Here is a 17,697-nt window from a genome sequence, read left to right as displayed (position 1 = left end):
ATGCTTTAATTTGGAATGAAATGTGGGACAGTCAAATGAGATTTTTTTCCCTACCAATTAGAAAAAAATTAACCTTGTGTTGATGGAGAACATATTTGTTCTGTTTCCTTTTTGTTACACATGCTGGGAACTCCAATGGAGATGAAATTGCACTGCCTTGAAATTCTATCATGGGAAGAATTTACCCACTCCCCATATTTTGACTTGCAAAAAAAAAAAAAAATGTTAAGCCAGTATCTGACCAAGGCTCTGATCTTTTCTAGGATTATAATAATCTCAGTACAACAGACAATGTTATGACTGAGGATGGCAACGTTTTATTTCTGATACTTGGGAAAGTATTATATTGAAATGGGAGAAAAAGAATTAAACTAGTCTGGGCAGCCCTGGTGGTGCAGAGGTTTAGCGCCTCCTGCATCCTGCAGCCTGGGGTGTGATCCTGGAGACCCGGGATCGAGTCCCACATCGGGCTTCCAGCATGGGGCCTGCTTCTCCCTCTGCCTCTCTCTCGCGCTCTCTGAATGAATAAATAAATAAATCTTTAAAAAAAATTAAACTAGTCATAAGGCAAAGTTTCACCGATGGCAGCATTCAGTGATAGAGAAGGTGAATAGGGTCATTACCCAGCTTGAGACCTTTTTGAGAATCTACATTATTGTCTCCATTATTTACATTTTTACCTGTACTAAAAGAAGACATGGACACTGAAGTGTCTCATTCCATTGTGATTTTATGAACACTTTGAAAATATTATCATTAAAGTGAAAAGAATCAATTGTTCATTATAAATCATGTTGTTAGGTCACTAAAAAGTAGATTCCTAATTGTTTCTGGAGACTAATAAAGAATGGATATGTTCTAAAGAGGAAAATAAAACTTTTTAAGAATATTTGCAGAATTGGTGATCTCATTTATGTTCTGGCTTTTATTCTGTTTGATATTTGTCAGAACCCAGAGAAAAATGTCAGCAAAAAAAACCATACATTTGGAGAAGTAGAAAAACCATTCTTTGGGTAACTACTGCCATATACGATTTTTTAAAATTCTTCACATTACTATTATTTTTCATTCTCCACATTTTTATATTGTTTTAGGGAATCTACATCATTGATCTACCTATACCAAAGTATTGTTTTATAAGAAGTTAGGAGAGAAAAAGCAGATTCTTCTATGGGAACTGATCATAAGGATTTATTTAAATCTGTGTTCTTCAATGAGGGATACACATACATCAGGGGTGCCAAGAAGATCTATTGAAGTGCAGGAAAATACATCCAAATGTGTGATTATTTTCATTCAATAAAAAAGAAAATTAAAGGTTATTAATATTTTCTATGTGGATTAGCACCAGGGTTCTTACCATTTATCAATATGTCAGATATTCACTCACGAGGCAAGGTAGGTCTTTAGGAGGAACTCTGACTTGGATTCATTTTTAGCATACCATGAGATACTGCAATTTGTATGCTCTTGGTTATGTTCATGTGTAACGTACATAAATTTGGCTTTAGCTAACATAACTAACTTTTATAAAATAGACAAGTGTTTTAAAAAGCAATTCCTAAAAGAAACACATCTGATACTGAAAAATAATAATGTAAATGTACAAGAAAATGACCTCAAAAGACACAGTTTGAGGTAAGGACGAGATGTATTTTGAAAAAAGAACACTAGGAAAAGTTTTCACTGTTATATAATGTGTACCAAATGTTTGTCAAATGATTAGTGTACATATATGAATTTTCATATGTGCACACCTCCCACATAGACACAAAATCTTGGAAACATAATTTTTCTAAGTGCCTGAAAACATTCAAATTACAGTCTCAGTGGGTTTAAGCCCGTTTATTAAGCATAATTAATTGTAACACCTTTTGATAAATCTGCACGAAGAACTGCTTGACAAGAGAGAGAATACATCTGTTGGATTTTAATACCAACTTTTGTATAATTGGTGAATGATATTGACAGAATGTGGCAAGCTTCGGTGAGATTTTTTTTTTCAACTATGACAACCATTGTACCTGATTAATTAGAATAAACTGAACTTGGAGAGAGACCTTCAAATTTCTGCAGACTTTGGAAGAGAAAGACTATTTCTGTTTTAGATATTCTGTTAGTAATCTTAGTGCTAAATAACTTTTAGTAAGTTATTTAGACTGTTAATAAACAAAATTAATTCTCTGTCTAATGCTTTTTTTTCTCTTAGTCCTCTATTGGTTCTATTGTTTTCATTACATGCATATAGTCCTGCAGTTTTGTAATCTATAAAAAAATTTCTATGCATATGTTGAAATCTGCAAACTGGTGAATAAGTCTGAGTTCTTAGGCCACCAGAAAGTCTCATTGGCATCAGTATCTGACTCTTCCTTGGTCTTGTCTCTCCTTATGTGATAGCATGTGATTACACCTTCATGGAATTGTGGCAAATTACTGTAAAAGATGATTTATTGACAGCATTAACAAAAAGGTTAATATGAAAGCATTTGGTCCTGGAAGAGTATCATGATTGTGTGTGCGTGTGTGTAGATTTATGCTATTAATTTGCTTAGGGAATAGTATATTATCAATACAAAATATTATAAAACTAGACTGATTTGGATTAATTAGGAAGAAAAGCCTATCTGCTTTAATAATTACATCAGAGTTACAAAATTTATTTTCAAAGCAAGGCAGGGTCTGCTATTTTCCAATACACATAATGCCTTCTCTGGAAAGAGGGGCAGCTTTCATGATCCTCAGTTTGCATATACAAATAATTCCATTATTATATGCAAATACATGCCTCTCAAGTGTTTGAAATTTTCCCCTTAAATAAATATTCTTCCCTACTCTTTTGTGTACATTTATAATTTGTCCAGCGAATTATTTTAGGCAAAGATTTGTTTCAGTCCAACCTCTGTCTTATTTATTATAAATTCTAGATTAGCAAGGTACGGATTACTTAGACTTTGTGGAACTTTTTTCTTTAGTCCAATAATTGGAGGATTGAAATCTTGACTTTCTGTTTCCAAGAATCTCCGTCTCCTTCAAGAATGTGGCCTCTTTTTCCATACCCATTACTCTTACCATTATAAAAGTGCAGAACTCCAGTTTTTTTTTATTTTTCAACTAAACTGTCTCTTTTTTCACCTTAGTAGATTGGTAGCCATGAAGTCACGAAGTGTAGATCTTAAAAGGTCTCTGACAGCAATAGGTGTTGAATAAGCGTTAAACAAGAGCATTGGGAGTCTTTGTCATCATTCTAGGAGCAGCATTGATTGATGTGAGCAGGGCTCAGTATTGGTTTTAGATAAACAAGATAAAGGCAAAGATCAAGAGTAACTGTTGAGGCTAAGGTTTAGAAAAGGTGATTTAAGGAAAAATGCCAACAAAATAACAAGGAAATTTGTTATCTCATGACTGCCTTTCCTTATGATCAGGATCACATCAAACAACTTATGCATTGAGCTATCTGCTTCACATTGGTGGTCCAATCCTGCACGTGTGTGGTGTGCATTTACCTTCCCCATAAGATAGAAGGAGGAAAACATATTCACACCCCTGAGAGGGTTGTGGGATGTACAGGAAACCAAGCAAGCTATGGGCTGGGTGGCCCAGCTGATTAAGCATCTGATTTCAGCTCAAGTCATGATCTCAGAGTCCTGGGAATAAGCCCCATATTGGATTCCCTACTCAGTTTGGAGTCTGCTTCTCTCTTGCTCTGCCACTCCCTCTGCTTGTGCACACACACTCTCTCTGTCAAATAAATAAATAAAATCTTTAAAAAATAATTTTCCCCCACTGGTTATAAAGCTAGCAGGTCCCTGGAAAGAAGGTAAGTTCATCTCTGTGACAGTCCATGGGAAGAGGTATTAGAATCACTGACAAATCATTGCTAGGATACATAAAGAAGCTCTTAGTTCATACATCAGAGTATTCATATTACAAAAACCTTTATTTGTATTTGGTATAATTTGACCTGTCACAGTACAATTTGTGGCCCTCCATGCCTCTTTTTGGAGAAGAGGTAAATGGAAGTAGGATCACTCAATTTATTTTTTTTTTTTTTTAAAATACCCAACCCTCCTAGTCAGGTTTTTTTTTTTTTTTTTTTTTTTTTTTAAATTTTTATTTATTTATGATAGTCACAGAGAGAGAGAGAGAGAGAGAGGCAGAGACACAGTCAGAGGGAGAAGCAGGCTCCATGTACCAGGAGCCCGATGTGGGATTCGATCCCTGGTCTCCAGGATCACGCCCTGGGCCAAAGGCAGGCGCCAAACCGCTGCGCCACCCAGGGATCCCAGGATCACTCAATTTAAAAAAATGGCTCAAAGTGGCTAAGTTTGCAGTCAGCCCAAGACCGGAAAAATCATTCTTCACTTTTAGATGCTCATCCCAACTTTCCCTAGATGTTTGATACAATGAATGATTGGTCCTTTACCTGGGGAAGCCTGCCCTGGGATGGCTGATAAAACATCCCAGGTTTGGTGAGGCCATCATCTCTGTTCAGATGCATTCTTAACTACAACACTGCTGAGTATCATCCCTTGGACCTGTATCTGCAGGAAATTGTCTTCCCATCAAACATCATGAATACACCTAAGTGTGTGGACTATCCCACTGGCAGCAGAAACACATTTGGCTTCCCATCTCTTCCTCCACCAAACTTGAGTGTGATCTCACTTCACTCTTATTTGGAGCACACACTTACCCTTGAAATTTCTAGTCGGAAAATACAGTCTACAAGTCAAAAAGTAACCACATGCATTTTAAACATTATATAGTAGGCATGAAATACCACTACTGATTGACAGGAATATGGTTAAATTCCAGATTAATATTTATTTATAGTACATCTTGTCTTTCATACTGTTAAACTGAGTAAAGTTAATCAGCAAGAAATGTCATCTTCTTGAAGCTGGGGAATAAAGCCCAAGTCAGTGCTGATGTTTCCATCCCTGAATGCTTTTAAAAAATTCTGAAGAGAAAGCAGTCAATATCCTGCCCTATTTATTCCCTTTGGCATTTTCCCCAGTGCCTTCACCTTCTGACCTAACTTTCTGCCCTTCTTCCTTCATGCTACCAGGATTCCACTGAGACTTCTTCACAAACCAAGTACTAACATCCACTGGAGCCTAAAATAGTGGTTTGTTGGAATTCAGTGTTTTGCTTCTCTACCAAACTAAATAAAAAGGTCAGTTCAAAATTACTGAATGTGCTGTAGAGTTATGTCAAAAATTAAATTTGGAGGCTTCTTAAAATGTTACATTTAGAGTCACTTTTACTCTATATTCATGATTCAATGTATGTGTTGGTAAGGTACACAGGCTGTAGCTCTCATAGGATTTGACCTAGGAAATAACATACAGTAATAGCTTTGTGGGTTTTAGACTCAGATTTGTATTTAAATCATGGTGTTATACAACTGATAAATGTGTGATCTTGAGCAAATCATGTATGCTCTTTAAACCTTAGATCTCTTACTTATAAAATGAGGGTAACATACTTTCCTGGTAGAGTTGATGTGAAGATTAATTAGTATACATAGTGTAAAACAATCAGCATATTTCCTGGCACTGAGTACAATTATTTTGAGGCCCTGGGAAAGTACCTTTGGAGAAGATCAGAAATAGTCCTTCTAGTCATTGATGCATTCATAGCTCTATCCATTCATTCTTTTATGCATATGTCCATATATTCCAACATTCACCCAATAAAAACATTTTATTGTAAATATCGTAAGCCTAGCCCTTCATGGTACCAGGACAAAAATATCTAGAAGAGTTCTGTGAACTTAATTGTGTCCCACAAAATTCATATGTTGAAGGTCTAAACCCCTCAGCATGACTATATTTGAGTTATAGTTTTCAGGAGATTACTAAGGTTAAATAAGGACATAAGGATGGAGTGCTAATCTCTCCCTCCCCCCCTCTCTCTCCCCCCCATCTCCTTTCCCAGTGTATGCATTCACAACAAGATAGACATACAGACTGAGAGAATGGAAAGGAGAAGTAAATAAGCCTTTACATTTATAAATAAATAAAGTCATGTAAATAAATAAAGTCAGTCTTCTATCTCACACCTTATATAAAATTAATACAAAATGGATTGTAGACATAAATGTAAGAGCCAAAATGATAAAACTCTTAAAATAAAGCATGTGAGAAAATCTTTGAATCAGTGAATAGGTGATAGTTTCATACATAAGATGTCAAATAACAAGCAACAACAAATTTAGATAATTTGACTTCATGAAAATTAAAGACTTCTGTGCTTCAAAGACATTATCAAGAAAGTGAACAGATAATTTAATAGGGGAATATTTGAAAATTATTATATCTGAAAAGGGACTTCTATTAAAAAATACAAAGAACATACAAATCATCACTAAAAAACCAATAAGAAAATTTAAAAATGGGCAAAGAATTTGAATAACTATTCCTTCAAGGAAGTTATACAAATGTTAAATGCATGAAAAAAATCTTCAATCTTTGTTGGCATTAGGGAAATATAAATCAAAACCAAAATGAGATAGTATTATACACTTTTAAGATAGCTATAATAAAAAGTGAGACAACAACAAGTGTTGGCATGGATGTGGAGGAATTGGAACTCTCCAACATTGCTGGTGAGACTGCAAAACTGGAACCACTCTCAAAAACAATCTGACAGTTCCTCAAAATGTTAAACATTGAGTTACCATAGAATGTAGCAATCCACTCTTTAGTATAAAAACAAGAGAATGAAAAACATATACCCATGCATATGTAAATTTTTTAAAAAGTAAATTAGTAGGGGGTGCCTTAGTGGTTCAGTCAGTTAAATGTCTGACCTTAATTTTGGCTCAGGTCATGATCTCAGGGTCGTGAGATGGAGTCCCATGTCAGGCTCTGGAGGGGTGTGGAGCCTGCTTAAGATTCTCTCTCTTCCTTTTCCTTTAATCTTCACTCACCCTCTCTCTCTCTGTGAGAAAAAAAGAAAAAGAAAGAAAGAAAGAGAAAGAAAGAAAGAAAGAAAGAAAGAAAGAAAGAAAGAAAGAAAAGAAGAAGGAAGGGCAGCCCAGATGGCTCAGCAGTTTAGCACCATCTTTGGCCCAGGGCATGATCCTAGAGACCCAGGATCGAGTCCCATGTCGGGCTCCCTGCATGGAGCCTGCTTCTCCCTCTGCCTCTTTCTCTCTCTCTCTCTGTCTGTCTCCCCTGAATAAATAAGTAAAATCTTAAAAAAAAAAAAAGAAGGAAAGCGAAAGAAAGAGAAAGAAAGAAAGAAAAAAGAAAGAAATACAAAACATATATGAGTCAAACTTAAGGAAACTAAAGACACAGATGAGATCTCAAAAGAAAGAATAAGGAAACAAACCCTCACCTATGGGAAAAAATAACTCAGATAATCCTTAGCTTCTCATCAGAAATCATAGAAGCCAATAAGTAGTGCCATAATATTTTTTAAGGGGTGAAAGAAAGTAACACTCAATTCATATTTCTATAAATAAAATATTCTTCAGTAATGAAAGGGAAATCAGACATTCTCAGCTGAAGGAAAACTAAGAAAAACTGTTGCCAGCAGACCTACTCTTAAATAATTAGCAAAAGAGAGTTCTCTACATAGAAAATAAATGAAATAAAACCAAACAATCTTCGAACATCAGTGTATTAGTCAGGTTTCCACCAGTGATATAGAACCTGTAGGAGATGTAATAGATATATCTCTAGGAATTGGATTACATTACTTTGAGGAATGGCAAGGCTAGTCTGAAATTCACAGGGCAGGAAAATCTTAGGCAGGAGCTCATATTGCTGTCATAGTTACAATTTCGTTTTCTTCAGAACTATCCCAATTCTACTCCTAAGACCTTTCAACTAATTGGATAAGGCTCACCCATATTATTAGAGATAATCTCCTTCCCTTAAAGTCAACTAAATGGAGATAATCATAATATCTGCAAAAATACCTTCACAGCAGCAACTAGATTCATGTTTGAATAACTGGGGATGATAGTTTAGCCAAGTTGACACATAAAATTGAGCATCACAGTTGACAATTTGTCAACTTGGCACAAATACACATCTTCTGAAACCATTCTTAGTCTACTAATAGAGATAACAGAATCATACTTCCACCTAACATGACAGGACTATCCTGTGTACATCTGAAAATGCACTAACTCCTTCTTCAGAAGAAGATTCAAAGTCCTTGGAGGTTTCTCACTCTTCTCTTTGATATCATATAATTTAATTACTGAGATGTAAAGTTAACTATTATTAAACCATTCTCTGTCAGGTAACAATAGGAGAAGAAAACAGAGATTCACTCTCCTTGCCACCATAGCCATTTTGTTTATGAGCCCATAGGATAATAACAAGAGTGGATGGGGAAAGAGGTTGACTGGAATCCCCAGAGTAGATTGTCTTATATATTTGATTGTTAAACTAACGTCACTCTTTAGTGAACATTCACAATCATGATCTTTTTAGAGTCTCAACCATCCAACCAAACCACTGACCACAGATCATGTATCAGTATAGGCTCATACCCCTGCCCATTTCTTTTTTTGCAAGCAAAATATACAACCAGGTACAATGATCCAAGTACTTCCTACCAGGTGGATTGTTCTTCACTATCATCTTTGAGAGATGTCCCAGAATGGTGCAATAGTGCTGTAGCTTCCAACTTCAGCATAAGGACCTTCATTTCTAGTAGAGAACTATTAGTAAATCAGGCCTAAAATTTATCTTCCTCAGTCAACTGATTGTAAGGAATGGCTCACAAAGCCATACATATAGCAGAGAGAGAAGATAATGCAGCAAAAGTAGCTTTCCTGAATATTTGGACCACTTTCTCATGAAACTTACATATGGCTTTAAGGCCTAGTTGAGTTCAGTCTCATATTCCACTTCCATTTCATAACAGAGTGCTATTGTGCATACCAAAATTTATGGCTTGATGGATCAGACAACAACCAGTTTATGGTAGATAGCTGAAGCCACAATAAAGTGGGCTATGGCTAAAATTTTAGTATATGTGGGCCAATGCGAACACTAAAATTTTAATTAATACTAAGGACTAGTAGCAAGTCAAAAGCTGTTTCTCCAAAGGAGATTATTTATCTTAAATGGAAAGCAAGATTTTGATCCAAATCCTAGGGGCTTCCTGTAATTCACCTTAATTGTAGCCTATGAAGGTTCCAAACAGATTTCTGTGTGCCACTGTCAGTTCAGATCTGCTGGATCTCATGGTCCCAGGTGTCAAAGTATCATGGACAACATCCTGGACCTATTGAAGAGCCTTTTCTTGTTCCTCTGAGCCCCACTGAGAACTAGCATATTTGGAAATAACTTGGTAAATGGACTGGAGGAGCACACATACCCAAATGAAAAAGATGTTGCTTCCAAACTCCAAAAGTACCCACTATATATGGTGCCTCTTTTTTTAGTTGTAAGGATTACGCCCAACTGTTTTCACCTTACAAGGGATATCTTGACGTTGTCCAGGCCACAGAAGCCTTAGAAATTTCAGTGAGGTTAAAAGGCCCCTGCATTTTTATCAGGTTTTTTCCCATCCTCTGGCACACAAATGCCTTAGGAATATAGTTAGAGAAATTGTTACTTTTTGCTCAGTATTTCCAGTTATCTTAATTTCTTCAATGTAATGGATCAGTGTGATGCCTCAGAGAAGGGAAAGGTGAGCACACTAAATTATAGCAAGACTAGAGAGTTGATGTACCCCTGAGAGAGAATGAGTAGAGAAATCAAATAAAGGGAAGGTGTATTATTGGCTTTGCCAGATGAAAGCAAATTGCTCTTGATGGTCTATTCCAACAAGTATTGAAAAAGAAAAAAAAAGCATTTGCCAGATTAATAGCTGAATACCGGCGGCTACCCGGCTACCGAAGGATGTGTTTGTTTGCTCAAGCAACAAAATTACATCTAGAAACAGCAACTGTAACTGTAGTTACCACCTAGTTACTTTCACAATAATCCACTGTCATTCTCCAAGTTCCATTTGTTTTCTGCTTAAGCCAAATAGGTGAGTTTGAATGAAGATGTGGTGGGATTTACCACACCACATCTTTTAAATCCTCAGTGGAAGCATTCATCTCTGTAACCCCTCCAGAAATGCAGTATTGATTTTAGTTTGTTATTTTTCTAGGTAGAGGCAGTTTTAGTGTCTTTCACTTGGTCTTTCCTACCATAATAGAATTTCTCCCGTGGGTCAGGGAACCAGTGTGGGAATTTTGCCAGTTTCAGGGTTGCCTATTAGGTATTCTGGAACTATGGAAATAACTACAGGATGGGAACTGACACTCAAGTTCCAAAATCCATAGGGCAGGCCATTGATAAGGGCAGTCTGGAAGCTCTCAGACAAGAGCTGATGCTGTAGTTTATAGGTAGAATTGCTTCTTCTTTAAGCAAATCTCATTTCTGCTTTTTAGGTCATTCAAATGATTAGATCAAGTCTGCTCAAATTATCAAAAACAATCTCCTTAAAATTACATGCCACATTGGGGCAAACAAAACAAAACAATCACAAGCTAAAGAATTACCATTCTACAGAAGTGATTCTTAAACTTATACAATAAAATTAGAAATTATTAGCAGAAATGTAACAGGAAATTATCCACATACACTGAGACTAAACAACACATTTCTAAATTATCCAAAGGTCAAAGAAGTTGTCTCAAGACAAATGAAAAAAAAAATACATTGAATTTAAGATGAAGATGAAACATGTTAAAGTTGGAGAGGGGGAACAACTAAAGCGGTGGTGAGAGTGAAATTTGAAGCATTTAAATGCATACATTAGGAGATAAATAGCCTAAGTACCCTAAGTACTAGATTCTCAAGAATCAAGTTTAAGAAGAACAAGATAATCCTCCCAAAAGAAAGAAAAAAAGAAATAATAAAGATAATTGCAGAAATAAAAGGGCACCTGGGTGGCTCAATGGTTAAGCGTCTGCCTTTGGCTGGGGTGGTGATCCTGAGGTCCTAGGATCCAGTTCCATATCAGACTCCCTAGGGGGAGACTGCTTCCTCCTCTCTGCCTATGTCTCTGCCTCTCAGTCTGTGTTTCTCATGCATAAATAAATAAAATCTTTTAAAGATTATTTTATTCCAACATCTTTAGCCATCAGGGAAATGCAAATTAAAATCACAAAAGATATTCCTACGCATTTGTTAGAATGGTTAAGACAAAAAATAATGACAGCACCAAATGCTGGCAATGATGTGGTAAAGGAGAATCGCTCATACATTGCTGGTGGAAATGTAAAATTGTGGAGCCACTCTGCAAAACAGATTGATACTTTCTTATGAAATTAAGGACATAGCTATCATACAACCCAGCAATTGCACTCCTGGGCATTTTTTCCAGAGTACTGAAAACTTATGTTTACTCAAAAAACCTGTACAACTATGTGTATAACAGCTTTATTTCATAAGTGCAAAAACTAAAAATAACCCCAATTTGTTTAATGAGTGAATGATCGAAAAAAAAAGTGTGGTATATTTATACTAGGGAGTATTTCTCAGAAATAATTGATAAAATTATTTTATATTTTATGCTTATAATCATGATAACCTAGATGAATCTCTAGAGAATTATGCTGAGTGAAAAAACTGTCAATCCCAGAAGGGTACAAACAACCTGATTCCATTTTTATAACATTTTTGAAAAGATAAAATTAGACAAAAAAAGATAAGTGGTTACCAGGGGTCAGGAAGGGGGTACAAGCAGAAAGGGGAGGGTGTGGCTTTAATAGGGGAACCTTAAGGATCTTTGGAGTAAAAGAATGATCTGTATTTTCATTGTATTGATGTTAACTTCCTGGTTTGATACTGTAATGCAATTTTATAAGATACATAAAATGTGCCATTGGGGGAAACTGGTTAGAGGGTATACAGGATCTCTTTCTCTTATATTTTACAACTATATGTGAATCTGAAATTATCTCAAAACAAAATATTTAGTTTAAAATTATGAATGAGGACAGCTCGGGTGGCTCAGTGGTTTAGCACCTGCCTTCGGCCCAGGGCCTGATCCGGGAGACCTGGGATCGAGTGCTACCTCGGGCTCCCTGCATGGAGCCTGTTTCTCCCTCTGCCTGTGTCTCTGCCTCTCTCTCTCTCTCTCTGTGTCTCTCATGAATAAATAAATAAAATCTTAAAAAAATAAATAAAATTATGAATGACATGAAAAACTCATTTTGTTCTTGAAGAAGAAACAATGAATTGTGGAATGTATTCAAGTAACCATTGGTGTGCCATTCACTACTGACTTGGTGTGTTAAATATCCCATGTTATTATAAAGACATTAGACACAGATAATTAATAAAATCAATCATAATTAATTACTTTGGTGCTCATACACTGATAGTATATATTTCCTGAGGAATTTTAGTCAAATTTGACATTAATGGAGATGGAAAATAGTAAAATGATTTGGAATTTATAGAATAATGTACACTGATCCTACATAATAAGGCATTCTCTGCATTGAGAGGTATCTGTGGCATTATAAAGCAAGATTGGGAAGCTCCAATAGTTTATCAGGGTCACCTCATCATCATGATGGATTTACTATGAATTGCATAGGCATATCAAATAATAATATTGAACTTTTGTGTTTTAAAAGTCCAGGTTGTGATTACATTTCATGAGATTTTACAGAGGATAAACACAGTACAGATGTGTTGGATTTTTTTTGATCAAAGTTTAAGTTGCATAGCGTGAAGTAAATAGATCTCAAGTATACAGTTTGATCACTTTCGACAAATGCATAATCCACATCACTGTAGAGACATAGAACAATCATGTCATTCCAGAAATCTCTCTCCCACCTCTCTGCTCAGAAACAACCATTTATCTCTTATCTCTTTTACCATGTCACTATTTGTTCTGTGTAGTGTCCATTCAAATTTCTAAGTGTTATTTTTTTAATTGGGTTAATTGAGTTTTAACTATTGAGTTGTAGAAGTTCTATATACTTTACGGATGTACATTTGTGAAATATAAGTAGTCTTCAGTGTCATTAAATTGTTTTAATTTGGATGAATTCTATTTATCACTTTTCTATTGATTACCAATAATCCATGGTTAATGATTACCAACTCCTTTCAGATTTTCCCAAGGTTTCCAGAAAAGATTTGATTACCTCAAAGTTGTGAAATGTTCTCCCACGTTTCCTTCTAAAAATTTTGTTATTTTAATTTTTATGTTTAAGTCTATGGGTCTATGGTCCATTGCAGATTAATAGTTTGGTGCAGTATGAGAAAAGGTTGAGTTGCATTTCCTTCCTTAATATGAAAAGTATGTTGCTTCAGGATATCTTTTTGAAAACAATTTTCTGTCTCAAATGTATTGATTTGGCACCCTCATGTAAATTCAACTGCCCATGTAACTATGACTCTATTTCTGGACTCTATTCTATTTAATTTTTAACAGTTTTATAGAGATATAATTCTTGCACAGTAAAGCATGCATATTTAAACTGTACCATATAAGTTTGGCATATGTATATGCCTAAGAAATCATCATCACCACCAAAATATTGAGCATATCCATTATCCTAAAAGTTCCCTTTTGCAATGCAATAAGCCCTCCACCTCCTTCCACCTACTCCCCCACTCCATGCTCTAATAATTATTGATCTGCTTTCTTTTACTAAACTTTAGTTTATATTTTCTAGAATTTTCTATAATCAGAATAATACAAAATGTATTACTTTTTATCTGGTGTTTTGCTCAGCATCATTACCTTGATATTACTGTATAGTATATCATATATCAGTAATTAATTCATTCATTTTCATTACTCAGTATTATACCATTGCATAGATATACCAATAGGTATGCCAGTTTGTTTATTCAATCAAATTTTGAAAGACATATGAGTTGTTTCCAGTTTTTGCTTTTACAAATGAAGCTGCTATGAATATTTGTATATAAGTCTTTTCATGGATTTATGCTTTTATTTGTGTATGGTAAGCATCTAGAAATGTAGTAGCTAGGTCATATGGTAAGTGTACCTTTAATAAATGTACAGGATTAACAAACTTTACAAAGTTAGATATTTGTTTGTTTCAAGAGGACAATTTTGTTATCTGCCACTTCATCTTTTCTGGAAGTGCATATTTCCCAGTTGATGTCGATGTTTGTATATTTTATACTAGTACTACAGGAAGAATCAGCAAACCTAATTATAGATTGATAGAGATTATTCAACCTGAAAACAGAGAAAAAGAAGTGAAAAAAAAAAAACAGAAACTCATTTTAAAAATCTAAGATACCATTAAATGCACTAATATGTACAAAATGGGAGTACCAGAGAGAAAAAGCAGAATTTTTTTCAAATATGATGAAAAATATTAATTTACTCATCCAAGAAGCTTAACAAACCCTCAGTGGGGAAATGTAAAGAGATTCAGAATCCCCAGACATCCTAATCAAATGTCAAAAGAAAAAAAAAAGGGGGGAAACTTTTCTTAAAGATTTTATTTATTTATTCATGAGAAACACAGAGAGAGTCAGAGACACAGGCAGAGGGAGAAGCAGGCTTCCTGCAGGAAGCTTGATGTAAGACTCGATCCCAGGACCCCGGGATCACAATCTTTGCCAAAGGCAGATGCTCAACCACTGAGCCAACCAGGTCCCCCCAAAGGGAAAATTTTTAAAGCAACAAGAGAAAAATAATTCCTCATATATAATGGGAAGTTTAACAAGTTCTTCATCAACTGAAATAAAGTCAGAAGGCAGTAAGATGATATTCAAAATGTAGAAGGGAAATAAAAAGGCCAATAAAGAAATTTTTTTTATCAAACTATCCTTCAGAAATAAATGTGAAATAAAAATATCCACAGTTGAACAAAACTGAGAGAATTAATTGATAACAGACTCCACTCACAAAATCTACTAAAGGAAATTCTTCAGACTGAAAGCAAATGATGCAGGAGAGTACTTTAAATCTACACTAAAAAAAGAAACAAACAAACAAAGAAAGAAACAGGGCTGCCCAGGTGGCTCAGCGGTTTAGCACCCCTTTCAGCCCAGGGCCTGATTCTGGAAACCCCGGATTGAGTCCTACATCAGGCTTCTTGCATGGAGCCTGCTTCTCCCTCTGCCTGTATCTGTGCCTCTCTCTCTTTCTCTCTCTGTCTCTCATGAATAAATAAAATCTTAAAAAAAAAAAGAAACAAAGAAAGAAAAAGAATAAGAAAAAGAGCACCAGACATTTGTAAATGTAAATGACATTTACATAGGCATTTTTAAAAGATTGTATAATTACCTAATTTCCTTTCCTTTAGTCTCATTGGCTTAAAAACAAATTAATAAATAATATGCATATAATTTGATTTGAGGCCTGTTACATATATTTGACAGTAAAAGCACAAAGGAGTTGAATGAGAGCAAACTTGCATTGAAAGGAAATAAAACCAGATGGTAAGTTGAATTCACAGAAAAAAATGAAGAGCATCAGAAAGGAAAAATAAGCAAGTCATATGACAAATCTTATAAATACATGCTTGTTCTCCTTTCTTCTCTTAGCTTCTTTAAAATGCCCAAAATTATAAAAGGTAATTATTATAACAATATATTACTGGATTCATCAAACATATAGAAGTAAAATGTATTAAATGATTGCAAAATAAAATAAAAGAGGAAGGCAAGACTGAGCTATTTATGGATAAAGTTTCTACATCTTACTGGAAATTAGTAGACATCTGAATTATATGCTATGTTAAGCTGTATATGGTAAGCAATGTAGCTACCACTTAGAAAATAACTTAAAACTTGAAGAAAAAGCATTATGTGAATTAAAATGATACATTAGAAAATATCTATTTAATACAAAAAGAGGCAAAAAAGAGGGACAAACAACAAAATGATGCAATAGGTATCCAAAAGGAAAAGAGCAGGTAAGTCAAACCATATTGAACAATACCTTTAAATGTAAATGATTTAAAAAAATACAATCAAAAGGTAGAAATTATCAGGCTGGATAAAAATAAAGACCCAACTATGTTCTATCTTTGGAAGTCACACATTCAAGGCATCTGTGTGACTCAGTTGGTTAAGCATTTGATTCTTGGTTTTGCCTTAGGTCATGATCTCAGGGTAGTGATATTGAGCCCCATGTCAGGCTCCTCACTCAGCATAGAGTCTGCTTGAGATTCTTTCCCCCTCCCTTCTCCTGCCTCCCTGCTGCTCCTCCTCTAACTGCTCCTCTTCCACTGCTCCTCCCCTTCCCACTCTCTAAATAAATAAGTAAATAAATAAATAAATAAATAAAATCTTAATAAAAAGAGGAAGTCACACATTCAATTCCAAATACAAATAGATTAAAAGCAAAGGATGCAGAAAGATATAGAATGAAAATAATAATCATAAAAGCTGGAATAGGTATACCATTATTGAACAAAAAATAAACTCAAAATAAAGAAGAAACATAAAGCAACACTAGAGATAGAGTGGGAACATTTTCAGGGTCAGAAAACTATAAAAAAGATAACATATGTCCACCTAGCAGCAGAGTTCCAAAATACATAGGGAAAAAAAATTCTTAAAAATGAAGGGAAAATAGAAAACTCAATAATAACAATACCTGGAGATTTCAATACTCTACTTTTAGTAATTTAAGAAATGATAAGAGGGGTAACTGAGTGGCTCAGTTGGTTAAGTGGTCAACTCTTGATTTCAGCTCAGGTCATGATCTCAGGGTCCTGGGATGGAACCCCCAGTCAGGCTCCACACATCAGGGAGTCTGCCTCAGGATACTGAGATCATTACCCAAGCTGAAGGCAGAAGGCTTAACTGACTGAGCCACCCAGGATCCTCCATGTAATGCATCATATTAATAAAGTTCCAAAGCCACATGATCATTTTAATGGATGCAGGAAAAGTATTTGACAAAACCCAGTATCTTATTCCCTTTCTTTCTTTGTTTCTTTCTAAAGAGGGAAAGTGAGTAGGGCAAGTCAGGGAAGGATAGAGGGGAGGGAGGAGGAAAGAATCTTAAGCAGGCTCCATACTCAGTACCCAAAGAGATGCAGGGCTTGATCATATGACTCTGAGATCATAACCTGAGCTGAACTCAAGAGTTGGATGCTTAACAGACTGAGTCACCCAGGTATCCCCCAAACATAAAATTCTTGCATGATGAAAACACTGAACAAACTGGGAATTGAAGGAAACTTCCTCAACCTAAAAAGTCATCTGTGAAAAATGCAGTCAAAATCATACTTAATAATGAGAGACTAAGAGCTTTTCCCTTAAGATCATAAAGATGAAGATGCCTATTCTAGCTACTTTTATTCAATACTATTGAGGAGGTCCTAGCTTAGGCATGGGGCAAGAAAAATAAGGCATTCAAATAGAAAGGAAGAAGTAAATTATCTCCATTTGCAGATGACATGATCAAGTATGTAGAGAGTAATAAGGGATTGACAAAAACAAGGTTGTGGGACATAGGATCAATATGCAAAATTCAAATTTATTTCTATATACTAGCAATAAACAGTCCAAAATTGGAATGAACAAATTTCACATAAAGTGGCATCAAAAGGAATAAAATAGTTAAGAATAAATTTAACAGAAGACATGCAAGACGTGCACAAATTCAACTGCAAAATGTTGTTCGAAGAAGTCAAAGAATACCTAAATAAATGGAAGACATCAGATGTTCATGGATCAGAAATCCTAATGTTGTTAAAATAGTAATACT

This window comes from Canis lupus, chromosome 3 (assembly GCF_003254725.2).
Source record: "Canis lupus dingo isolate Sandy chromosome 3, ASM325472v2, whole genome shotgun sequence".
In the NCBI taxonomy this organism is placed as follows: domain Eukaryota; kingdom Metazoa; phylum Chordata; class Mammalia; order Carnivora; family Canidae; genus Canis; species Canis lupus.
Note: the sequence above shows the minus strand (reverse complement) of the source record.